The 12680-nt window shown below is 46.9% G+C and overlaps 1 protein-coding gene across 4 annotated transcripts in view; it reads left to right on the top strand.

The window, feature by feature from the left end:
- Positions 1-12680, top strand: part of LOC136708124 (tumor necrosis factor receptor superfamily member 11B-like) — a 104874-nt gene that overhangs the window by 69161 nt on the left and 23033 nt on the right. For 2 of the 4 annotated variants that reach the window (XM_066682415.1, XM_066682416.1), the window contains 2 exons: positions 11509-11604; positions 11908-12004. The exons of the other annotated variants lie outside the window; for them this stretch is intronic. The gene's annotated coding sequence lies outside the window, so the exon portion shown is untranslated. The remainder of the gene's footprint in view (positions 1-11508; positions 11605-11907; positions 12005-12680) is intronic. 4 annotated transcript variants of the gene reach the window in all.

The following is a 12680-nucleotide window of genomic DNA, read 5'->3' on the forward strand; positions in this document are numbered from 1 at the left end:
GGAGTGCGGTGTGTTCTCCCTGTGTCTGCGTGGGTTTCCTCCGGGTGACTGTCTGTGAGGAGTGTGGTGTGTTCTCCCTGTGTCTGCGTGGGTTTCCTCCGGGTGACTGTCTGTGAGGAGTGTGGTGTGTTCTCTCTGTGTCTGCGTGGGTTTCCTCCGGGTGATTGCGTGAGGATTGTGGTGTGTTCTCTCTGTGTCTGCATGGGTTTTCTCCCGGTGACTGTCTGTGAGGAGTGCGGTGTGTTCTCCCTGTGTCTGCGTGGGTTTCCTCCGGGTGACTGTCTGTGAGGAGTGCGGTGTGTTCTCCCTGTGTCTGCGTGGGTTTCCTCTGGGTGACTGTCTGTGAGGAGTGTGGTGTGTTCCTCCGGGTGCTCCAGTTTCCTCCCACGCGCCAAAAACACACATCGATAGGTGGATTGGCGACTCAAAAGTGTCCATAGATGTAAGTGAATGTGTGAGTGTGTGTCGCCCTACAAAGGACTGGCGCCCCCTCCAGGGTGTGTTCTGGCCTAGCGCCCAGTGATTCCGGGTAGGCTCTGGACCCACCGCGACCCTGAACTGGATACATGGTTACAACCAGTCACGCAGAGTGGGGCTTGAACCCACAATCCAAGGACCCTGGAGCTGTGTGTCAGCAACACACATACCTGCTGTGTGCCACCGTGATACCCTCTGTTCAACATTGCAACATGTTCAAAATCTGAGCAGGAGCAAAGGATGATTCAGGAGCACACAATTTAGCAAATTTAGCCTGAATCATCCTGTGCTCCGGCTCAGATCTCCACCGCAGTATCGGTGCAATACATCCTCTGCCAACTAGAAAGTGTTTTATTAATTTCCGCAAATGAATCATTTTTGAAGAGCAGAATCTGATATATTAACTTACTTGGTTTGCACAAGAGCAGCGGAACTCTGTTATTGCTACAAGAAGAGTGTTCTCAAATGTTTAATAAAAAAGAAAGACATGATGCAAAAGATTAAAATAATAATAAACACATACAATTACTTTGGGTGTTATAATTCTAATAATTATATTTTAGGAAAATATAACATTTTTAAAAATTCTAAATAATTAAAATAAAATGTTGGCACGGTGCTGAAGCAGGTGTGTGTGCCACTGTCACACAGCTCCAGGGTCCTGGGGTTTTGGGATCAAGCCCCACTCTGCGTGACTGACTGTAACTGTGTATCCAGTTCAGGGTCGCGGTGGGTCTACCTGGAGAACACACCACACTCCTCACAGACAGTCACCCGGAGGAAACCCATGCAGACACAGGGAGAACACACCACACTCCTCACAGACAGTCACCCGGAGGAAACCCACGCAGACACAGGGAGAACACACCACACTCCTCACAGACAGTCACCCGGAGGAAACCCACGCAGACACAGGGAAAACACACCACACTCCTCACAGACAGTCACCCGGAGGAAACCCACGCAGACACAGGGAGAACACACCACACTCCTCACAGACAGTCACCCGGAGGAAACCCACGCAGACATAGAGAGAACACACCACACTCCTCACAGACAGTCACCCGGAGGAAACCCACGCAGACACAGGGAGAACACACCACACTCCTCACAGACAGTCACCCGGAGGAAACCCACGCAGACACAGGGAGAACACACCACACTCCTCACAGACAGTCACCCGGAGGAAACCCACGCAGACACAGGGAAAACACACCACACTCCTCACAGACAGTCACCCGGAGGAATCCCACGCAGACATAGAGAGAACACACCACACTCCTCACAGACAGTCACCTGGAGGAAGCCCATGCAGACACAGAAAGAACACACCACACTCCTCAGAGACAGTCACCCGGAGGAAACCCACGCAGACACAGGGAGAACACACCACACTCCTCACAGACAGTCACCCGGAGGAAATCCACGCAGACACGGAGAACACACCACACTCCTCACAGACAGTCACCCGGAGGAAACCCACACAGACACAGGGAGAACACACCACACTCCTCACAGACAGTCACCCGGAGGAAACCCACGCAGACACAGAAAGAACACACCACACTCCTCACAGACAGTCACCCGGAGTAAACCCACCCAGACACAGAAAGAACACACCACACTCCTCACAGACAGTCACCCGGAGGAAACCCACGCAGACACAGGGAGAACACACCACACTCCTCACAGACAGTCACCCGGAGGAAATCTAAGCAGACACAGGGAGAACACACCACACTCCTCACAGACAGTCACCCGGAGGAAACCCACGCAGACACAGGGAGAACACACCACACTCCTCACAGACAGTCACCCGGAGGAAATCTAAGCAGACACAGGGAGAACACACCACACTCCTCACAGACAGTCACCCGGAGGAAACCCACGCAGACACAGAAAGAACACACCACACTCCTCACAGACAGTCACCCGGAGTAAACCCACGCAGACACAGAAAGAACACACCACACTCCTCACAGACAGTCACCCCGAGGCAGGGCTCGAACCCAAAACCTTCAGGACCCTGGAGCTGTGTGGCTGCGACACTACCTGTTATTTATTTAAATATATATATTTCCACCAGGATGTTTAGCGCCCCCTATCGACTAGCCGCCCCTGAGCCCTGCCTGTGTCGCTGTCTATGAGGAGTTTAATGTATTCTCCTTGTATCTGCATAGGTTTCCACAGGGATTCCTCTCTCAGTCCAAGATTGGTTCAGTTTTGTCTATAGGTATGAGTGCGGTGTGTTCTCCCTGTGTCTGCGTGGGTTTTCTCTGGGTGACTGTCTGTGAGGAGTGTGGTGTGTTCCTCCGGGTGCTCCAGTTTCCTCCCACGCGCCAAAAACACACATCGATAGGTGGATTGGCGACTCAAAAGTGTCCATAGATGTAAGTGAATGTGTGAGTGTGTGTCGCCCTACAAAGGACTGGCGCCCCCTCCAGGGTGTGTTCTGGCCTAGCGCCCAGTGATTCCGGGTAGGCTCTGGACCCACCGCGACCCTGAACTGGATACATGGTTACAACCAGTCACGCAGAGTGGGGCTTGAACCCACAATCCAAGGACCCTGGAGCTGTGTGTCAGCAACACACATACCTGCTGTGTGCCACCGTGATACCCTCTGTTCAACATTGCAACATGTTCAAAATCTGAGCAGGAGCAAAGGATGATTCAGGAGCACACAATTTAGCAAATTTAGCCTGAATCATCCTGTGCTCCGGCTCAGATCTCCACCGCAGTATCGGTGCAATACATCCTCTGCCAACTAGAAAGTGTTTTATTAATTTCCGCAAATGAATCATTTTTGAAGAGCAGAATCTGATATATTAACTTACTTGGTTTGCACAAGAGCAGCGGAACTATGTTATTGCTACAAGAAGAGTGTTCTCAAATGTTTAATAAAACCGGAGGAAATCCAAGCAGACACAGGGAGAACACACCACACTCCTCACAGACAGTCACCCGGAGGAAACCCACGCAGACACAGGGAGAACACACCACACTCCTCACAGACAGTCACCTGGAGGAAACCCACGCAGACACAGAAAGAACACACCACACTCCTCACAGACAGTCACCCGGAGTAAACCCACGCAGACACAGAAAGAACACACCACACTCCTCACAGACAGTCACCCCGAGGCAGGGCTCGAACCCAAAACCTTCAGGACCCTGGAGCTGTGTGGCTGCGACACTACCTGTTATTTATTTAAATATATATATTTCCACCAGGATGTTTAGCGCCCCCTATCGACTAGCCGCCCCTGAGCCCTGCCTGTGTCGCTGTCTATGAGGAGTTTAATGTATTCTCCTTGTATCTGCATAGGTTTCCACAGGGATTCCTCTCTCAGTCCAAGATTGGTTCAGTTTTGTCTATAGGTATGAGTGTCTGTGAGTGTGTGATGCCCTGCGATGGACCTGGTGCACTGTCCAGGGTGTGTTCCTGCCTTCTGCCCAGTGATAGGCTCTAAACCCACTGTGCTCCTGAACTGGAGAGTGAATGACTGAATCAAGTGTAGAGTGTAACCTGCTAATTCCCATGCCGTAGTAGGGAACTGTTGTGACTTGGCACCTTGATGGTAAATGTACTTAAATTTACCGAATGACTGCGTTCTCGTAGATGCAAATAGCCTTATATTCTACAAAGGTTCTGGTCAATTGCACACCTCATTCAAATGAACTCGAATTCAATCAAGAGCGCTTGTTAAGATTACAGCATAGTCTTCTATCAAGTTGGTGGAATAGGAGTTCTGTAGCTGCGCTATGACAAGGATCTATAATTGAGATGGTTGGCATTGCCGTGCTTCATGGGCCACAATTTTGTGTTGATGGGAAATGACCGCAGCGTAGGGGAATTCACTGTAACCCCAGGGAGCCTTTGAAACTAACTAGATTTGGAGAAGATTTGGAGTTTCATTTATGCCCTGGTTCACCACAACTAACCACACATTGTGCTCTGAAGTTGCCATCAAGGACCAGATGTCGATGCCCAGTTTTTGAAGTATATCAGGTCCTAGAGGCTGAGGCATAGTAATAACCAAAGAATGTAATTAATGTATGATGTCAAGAAAATGGAATTGGGACTGTAGATCCTGTTTAGATAAGACCTGAAATAGAAGAAATCCCAAAGCCTGATTGTTATTACACACTTTGTGGAAACGTCTTACAGTTTGATTCCGTTTGGGATTTCACAGTCAAAATGACCAATATCAAATTAAGGTTAGCAATAAGATAGTCATGTAGTGACTCGTTTTTTTTTACCTGCCCTCGTGGATAAGTCTAGCACACCCAAAGTCGTGACTCAACGATAGGTGTGCCCCACAAAACCACAGGATTTCTTCTCAATCTCCAGCGCAGGCTGTCCTGTGGCATGTGTGAATTTAAGGCCTGCTGTGGTTTGGTGTTCGTTCTTTAGCTAGTCCACATTCACTCACTCAGCGGTGGCGGTGTCAGTAGGTTTCCTTTAGCCTGCCAGACTAAAAATTATGACTTACCAATCCTGCTTTTCTGCGCTGCGCCGTTTGGTTTCCCTCGTCAGGTCGCAGCATCTTAAGCCGACCGGTGTTCCACAGTGTCTAATGAGTGTGTATAAGCCACACCTGACTTACACCTTAGACACACCTTACAACCGACATAAATATAAACAGAGAGCGCAATCAGCCAATCACGCTTTGGTTTCCAGTGGGCAGGAACAAGTTTGTGCAAACAAAACCTCTCACTGTCTTCTGGAAATCTTAGGTAATGTACAGACTCCATATATAAATTAATTTAACAAATGTGAGAATGTGTAGAAGTTTGAAATGTAAAATCAAGGCATGAAGTGCCAGTTTACAACTTTACAACTGTATATTTGTGTTTAATATAGAATCGAGAATATTAAGACAGAATGGACAGTCCAGTCAAATAATAATCATCATTTTACATGGCACTGATTAATAATTGGGCGGCACGGTGGCGCAGCAGGTAGGTGTCGCAGTCACACAGCTAAAGGGGCCTGGAGGTTGTGGGTTTGATTCCCGCTCCGGGTGACTGTGTGTGGAGTGTGGTGTGTTCTCCCTGTGTCTGCGTGGGTTTCCTCCAGGTGACTGTCTTTGAGGAGTGTGGTGTGTTCTCCCTGTGTCTGCGTGGGTTTCCTCCGGGTGACTGTCTGTGAGGAGTGTGGTGTGTTCTCCCTGTGTCTGCGTGGGTTTCCTCCGGGTGACTGTCTGTGAGGAGTGTGGTGTGTTCTCCCTGTGTCTGTGTGGGTTTCCTCCAAGTGACTGTCTGTGAGGAGTGTGGTGTGTTCTCCCTGTGTCTATGTGGGTTTCCTCCGGGTGACTGTCTGTGAGGAGTGTGGTGTGTTCTCCCTGTGTCTGCGTGGGTTTCCTCCGGGTGACTGTCTGTGAGGAGTGTGGTGTGTTCTTCCTGTGTCTGTGTGGGTTTCCTCCAAGTGACTGTCTGTGAGGAGTGTGGTGTGTTCTCCCTGTGTCTATGTGGGTTTCCTCCGGGTGACTGTCTGTGAGGAGTGTGGTGTGTTCTCCCTGTGTCTATGTGGGTTTCCTCCGGGTGCTCTGGTTTCCTCCCACGGTCCAAAAACACACGCTGGTAGGTGGCTTGGTGACTGTCCAAGGGTGTGAGTGAGTGTTTTGCCCTGTGAAGGATTGGCGCCCTCTCCAGGGTGTGTTCCCACCTTGCACCCAGTGATTCCAGGTAGGCTCCAGACCCACTGCGACCCTGAACTGGATAAGCACTTACAGATAATGAATGAATGAGGATGATACTTATGCTCATCTCTAATACAGAGTTATTAGTAATTCATAAAAATAATTTTTACATGGTTTTATATTGTTTAACCTCTTTGACACTAATAGTCACAGCTCGATTTTTTTGACAGCATCAAACTGATTTATTTATTACCATTTAAATTCTGGATGATTTAGTCACCAAGAAACATTCTAAACCAAATTCTATTGTAATATTTTGCAGTCACACATTTCACTGGAAATTCTTCAGTAGTGTGAGCGTGCCTGTTTTCCACTAATGTACCGTCACTGACTGTAAGTGTCTTAAGAAAGCCATGGCGCAACTGTCTTGGCACATGGAGCAATGGATGCTTGGTGAAAGTGTTTGGAGGACTGAGTATAACACCTGCCATCATATCTGTGGTCTGTCATTAAGTTCGATCTTTAATTTCAGCTTAGACTAAAGGGTAAGGAAAAGCCTTCTCATGATGTCTTTACATGGACCTTTTATTGTTTCCATGTGACCTTCCTTGAAGAAGAGGTCATTCATTCTGCTCCGTGCCAAGCGTGGAGTGGAGATGCCCAGGTTCTCCCCTAAACGTCATCAGCACTGGAGCCCTTTTCAAATAGCTTCAGAGCGCTTGCTTTGCCCAAAGTCCTTCATGTGGTCAGCTCTGACTTCCAAGAAAGATGAACTAGCCCATAATGTGGCCACAGAGTGACCGTCAGTGTACCACGACTGTGGTTACGGGGAGATCTCACTGAAAGCTGCCCAGGATGGAGAAGTTTAAGGAAATGCTTTTGACAACCCCTTAAACAAATATGGCATGGCAAAAAAAAACCCAACAAAAAAACTACCCAAGGAGCACATTGATTGATATTTATTCTTTTCCCCCTTTCGAAACTGGATCCTTTTTTTTTTTTTTTCTTTTTTTTTTTTGAATGAGAGGCTTATTTCCATTCTGCACCTATCAATTTCTACAGTGGGATTAAACAGTTTCCTCTGTTCTCCTTCCAGTTACAAAACCTCGGCTGACAAATATAGATTTCAACGCCCTTTTACTGGCAATGAATTCATTTTATTTAGCCCTCCTTGTTTAGTGTTTTAGGTTAGTCAAAGCAGCAGTCTGTGTAACCCTCGGCCTGGTGAAATCTGCGCTCTGTGTAATCTATGGCTCATGGCTGTAAAATTAGCTTCTGCTAAGGACTCGTCTGTCAAAAAAAAAAAAAATTTTCTGAATTGTCCAAACAAGAAAATCCAAATTACATGATGAATTCAATTTCCAGCTTGGAAATGTTTATGAGCTAAGGTCGGATCCCTGCTCACATTATTTTTCCCTCAGAGGAAAAGCTAAAAATAATTTAAATTAAAGCTGTTTTTTTTAAAAAATCATGGCAGGTTTACAGTTCGCAACAGCGCATAATATAATAGCCAAACTCATTCATCTGTAACCCTTATCCAGTTCAGGGTCGCGGTGGGTCCAGAGCCTACCTGGAATCATTGAGCACAAGGCGGGAATACACCCTGGAGGGGGCGCCAGTCCTTCACAGAGCAACACACACACATTCACTCACACCTACGGACACTTTTGAGTCGCCAATCCACCTACCAACGTGTGTTTTTGGACTGTGGGAAGAAACCAGAGCACCCGGAGGAAACCCACGCAGACACAGAGAGAACACACCACACTCCTCACAGACAGTTACCCAGAGGAAACCCACGCAGACACGGGGAGAACACACCACACTCCTCACAGACAGTCACCCGGAGGAAACCCACGCAGACACAGGGAGAACACACCACACTCCTCACAGACAGTCACCCGAAGGGAAACCCACGCAGACACAGGGAGAACACACCACACTCCTCACAGACAGTCACCCGGAGCGGGAATCGAACCCACAATCTCCAGGCCCCTGGAGCTGTGTGTCTGCGACACCTACCTGCTGCGCCACCGTGCCGCCATATGGCCAAACTCATTGATCCATTTTGCATTTGTTAAGCTGTGACATTGAACTGCGTTGATGCTATTTTACACTGCGGGTCTACCTTCGATCATTTAGATTCGTTTAGTAACATTCATTACTTCTGATTAATGAACTATTCCATCTTCCTGATATGAAGACAGCAGTCGTGGTTGGGGCGCACCTCAGAGAACTGTTCACCCTCTGGCATGTGAAGGTTCACACTAGTGGCGTATAAAACCTTAAATGCATGTGTTTGATAAAGGTCTAGCACTGCCTTTTTTACGAATATCTAGAGTAAGAGAGTTCACGGACGACCTCCCAGTGCATGGGAAGTCTGTTTGCTAATTTAGACAGTGCCAAAAGCTGTTTGTCAATTTCTGAGGTAACGAGAGGGCTGCGGGAGATTTACTGTATGGAAAATGCTTATAAAGATAGCGTTGGAAAAGAAAGCAAAGCAGGAAAAGTCAGCAAGGGCCATGTGGAAACTTCATCAGACTTGATTTAGCCGTCTGCTTCTCTTTTTCGGGTGTTACCGTCTGCAGCGCTCTCCTGGAAGTCTGATTTCATTTCTAGAAGGAACACCCAAGAGCGCTTAACAACAGCCTCGGGGTTGTCCGTTTAGTGAGTGAAAAATGAACTGGGTAAGAGGTTAAAATACCGTCAGAGGTCTTCTCGCTGCGAGAACAGACCCGTAGCCACACGCGCACAGACGAGCACTGGAATAACCAGGAAAGCGTACTCCCCGTGTAGTAATTTTGCTCTGGAGGAGTCTTTTCCTGAAGCGGAGCGCGACGTCACGGTGCGTACTGGATGACTGTGGCTAAAGAGAGGGAACTGCTTGACCACACTCTAGTTTTGGACCATGTGCAAACAGCATTCACAAATCATACATTCACTAAGATGCCCATGAAAGGGATAAAACAAACAGAAAACAAGCAGTTGCCTACACGTGTTTACTTTCTTCAGCCCTAGGTTTTTGCTCCTGGCGACAAACTCTTAAACACATAAAATGGGAGCTGTTTGAAATGCATATTGGTGACTTCCCGGCAAGAATCGTGTGGGAGCCATTTTGTACTCAGGTCTAGGCTCTATGAATTGGAGGCTCTCCTGTTACAGCTTAAATGATGTAAGTGTTTATAAAAGTCATTGGTGGAGGTCAATGAAAGCCAGTATTTCTAATGAACCGTGGTGTGTTTTTAAAGGAGAGTCTTATAATGAAGATATAGTGCTCCAGATACCCACCATTATAGACAAGTAATCCGAGAACGTGTTCCAAGGACACTTCATATTAAAACACATGTTCCAAGATATATCACTTGTGTGGGCTGCCTCAGGATCTGTACTCCGACTACCTCTTAGAGAAAAGAAATCCATAACCTTTACAATGAACATATTAAATGCATTCTGTGTTTTATTTGTATGTTATCTGACCTGCTGCTTGAGTTGGCCGCGGTAGAGCGGTTGGTTACGAAGCTCAGAAACCTATTTACACAGTGTCATGCTTTGTGTAGGTTTTTCTCTGTGCCGTCAGTCTCATTCTTCATTTGTGAACAAATAAAGTGCTGTCCGTTTGATTTATGTTACAGAAAGCCAGAAAATGAAAGAGATAAAATAAGACTTGGCCAAATAAGACATCTGAGGAGAACCGCACATCTCTGGGGAGAATTTGAGAAGGTCACATACCTCATCATAGATCTAACGCCTGGCCAAAAGAGCTCTGGTCACCCGCAGTATCTGATAGAACTTTTTTTGGTCATCTCTCTGGTGCAAAATGACTGTCCAGTCACCACGTGGGATGCTGTGAATGCGTTAGGAACGGCTGCGCTTGTTGATCATCGTCCATTAAATAATGTATGGTACGTTTATGGTATGGATTCTTTGCCCAGTTTAGCCAATACAAGCATGTGTTACAAACAAACTATGCTCTTTGGGGCGGCACGGTGGCACAGCAGGTAGTGTCACAGTCACACAGCTCAAGGGGCCTGGAGGTTGTGAGTTTGATTACCGCTCCGGGTGATTGTCTGTGAGGAGTGTGGTGTGTTCTCCCAGTGTCTGCGTGGGTTTCCTCCGGGTGACTGTCTGTGAGGAGTGTGGTGTGTTCTCCCTGTGTCTGCATGGGTTTCCTCCGGGTGACTGTCTGTGAGGAGTGTGGTGTGTTCTCTCTGTGTCTGCGTGGGTTTCCTCCGGGTGACTGTCTGTGAGGATTGTGGTGTGTTCTCTCTGTGTCTGCGTGGGTTTCCTCCGGGTGACTGTCTGTGAGGAGTATGGTGTGTTCTCCCTGTGTTTGCGTGGGTTTCCTCCGGGTTACTGTCTGTGAGGAGTGTGGGGTGTTCTCCCTGTGTCTGCGTGGGTTTCCTCCGGGTGACTGTCTGTGAGGAGTGTGGTGTGTTCTCTCTGTGTCTGCGTGGGTTTCCTCCGGGTGCTCCGGTTTCCTCCCACAGTCCAAAAACACACGTTGGTAGGTGGATTGGTGACTCGTGAGTGTGTGAGTGAATGTGTTAGTGTGTGTTGCCCTGTGAAGGACTGACGCCCCCTCCAGGGTGTATTCCCGCCTTGCGCCCAATGATTCCAGGTAGGCTCTGGACCCACCGCGAACCTGAACTGGATAAGGGTTACAGATAATGAATGAATGAATGAACTATGCTCTTTTGGTGACCATTTGAGGGAAAAGCCAAACTACATAACATATAAACCATGACATTTTAAATTGACCATTGAATTAATGTTATTCTTACAGTTGGGACCCAGGAATCCTGATCTTAACCTCTCTCAGGTACAATGGTGAGCTGTTCCCAGCTGGCTTTCGGTTAAAGTTCCTGTTCTTGTCATTTGCGAGGTCTGTTATGGAAATCAATTGTGTTTTGTGTGTGTTATCACAGTGTTCACACAATAGACGGGGCAGGAGTGGAGTACTAACAATCCACAACTTATGCAAATGAGCGAGATTCATGGTTTTACAGTTACTCTCTACAGCTCCAATCCCCTTGCAAGTGTTTTGAAATTGGGAATCCCTCACTAAATCAGTCCATGTTTATAATGCAAGGGTTGACAAGAGCTTTGCATGAGAGCAACGGAAGGCACACACTATTATGCAAAGGTTTGGGCAGCCCTGGTCAAACTGGGCTTTATTTGTTTTCTAAGTCGGATGAATGTCTGCAACGAACTCAAACATGACACATCTGTACAGATTTGTTTTTTTTAAATGCTGAATATTACATTTACAGACACTGAAATAAAATGTGGCGACTGCACAAGGTTGAGCAGCCTTTCAGTCGATCCACTGTTGTTATTTTTAATAAGGTTGCAATGCTCATTTGACTCATTAGGCCTTAATTATATTCAGGTGCAGAAAATTCCAGAGCATAAGGAATTGGGAAACCCTTCAGGCCTCTCAGGGTGTTGTACAGCCATCGAGCTACAGATAACTGACTGCAATAAAGTAAGAAGACTTTTCCAAATTGTTATTAAAGGCGATGTTTGGGATTTTCATTTAATACAATGGGGTTTATATGCAGCACCCTCTCAGTCAATGGGAAATAAAAAGGCTCTCTATCTGAACTGCAGGCTTTCTCATTCTTTCAGCCACAACTGGATACGTTTGGACCATATAGAGACCTCTGAAAGTTGAAAGGCGTGAAAATATAATGGGGAAATAAGCATGAATATAGATGTGGATGCTGCTCTATTCTCTGTTCATTCATTCATTCATTCATTCATTGTCTGTAACTCTTATCCACTTCAGGGTCGCGGTGGGTCCAGAGCCTACCTGGAATCATTGGGCGCAAGGTGGGAACACACCCTGGAGGGGGCGCCAGTCCTTCACAGGGCCTCTATTCTCTGTAAGTGGGTAATACTGGCCTACTTGTGCTGTTACTATTACAGTACTTACATTACAGAGCTGGAAAGAGGAGAGCAACAAGTGATTTGCAATTCTTTCTTTATTTATTTAGCGGTGTGAGCTGTTAAAGGCATTGTTGTAACATTCTCTGCAACTCCTGTGCATGTAGATTACTAGCTTTCAGCAAAGAGTGTGTACACATGCACACAGCAGTGTGTGTGCACAGGGGGCAGGTGAGGTCACTAGGTAGAGAGGCAGGTAACTCTGATCTAAATGAAATGATTGGACAGGTACATTTACAGCCCTGCTGCCTTATCTATTTCTTTATTTGTTTGTTTGTTTGTTTACCTACCTCTTGGGATTTCTGAGGCATCACTGGAGATTAGATACAGCTTTAGGAATCAATGTCATAGAGAATGGTTGAAGACTATAGCCAAGAACAGCTGCTTGTAGTCTGGGCTGACAAGGGGATACTGAAGCACTGAGTAGGCCCAAAGTCATCTACATGAAACTGTTGTCCACCTTAACCACAAAAATCCCTGTCAAAAGTCCAGAACAGTGCATTCTTCATAATCAGAATGACCACCAATTAGTTACATTAGAATAAACATGTGTGGTTAGATCTCAGACCTAAGGTTAAGTGATTACACTGTGGGGTCACTGTGAGGAGTTTGATG

The sequence above is a fragment of the Hoplias malabaricus genome, chromosome 10 (genome assembly GCF_029633855.1).
Source record: "Hoplias malabaricus isolate fHopMal1 chromosome 10, fHopMal1.hap1, whole genome shotgun sequence".
NCBI classification, from domain to species: Eukaryota; Metazoa; Chordata; class Actinopteri; order Characiformes; family Erythrinidae; genus Hoplias; species Hoplias malabaricus.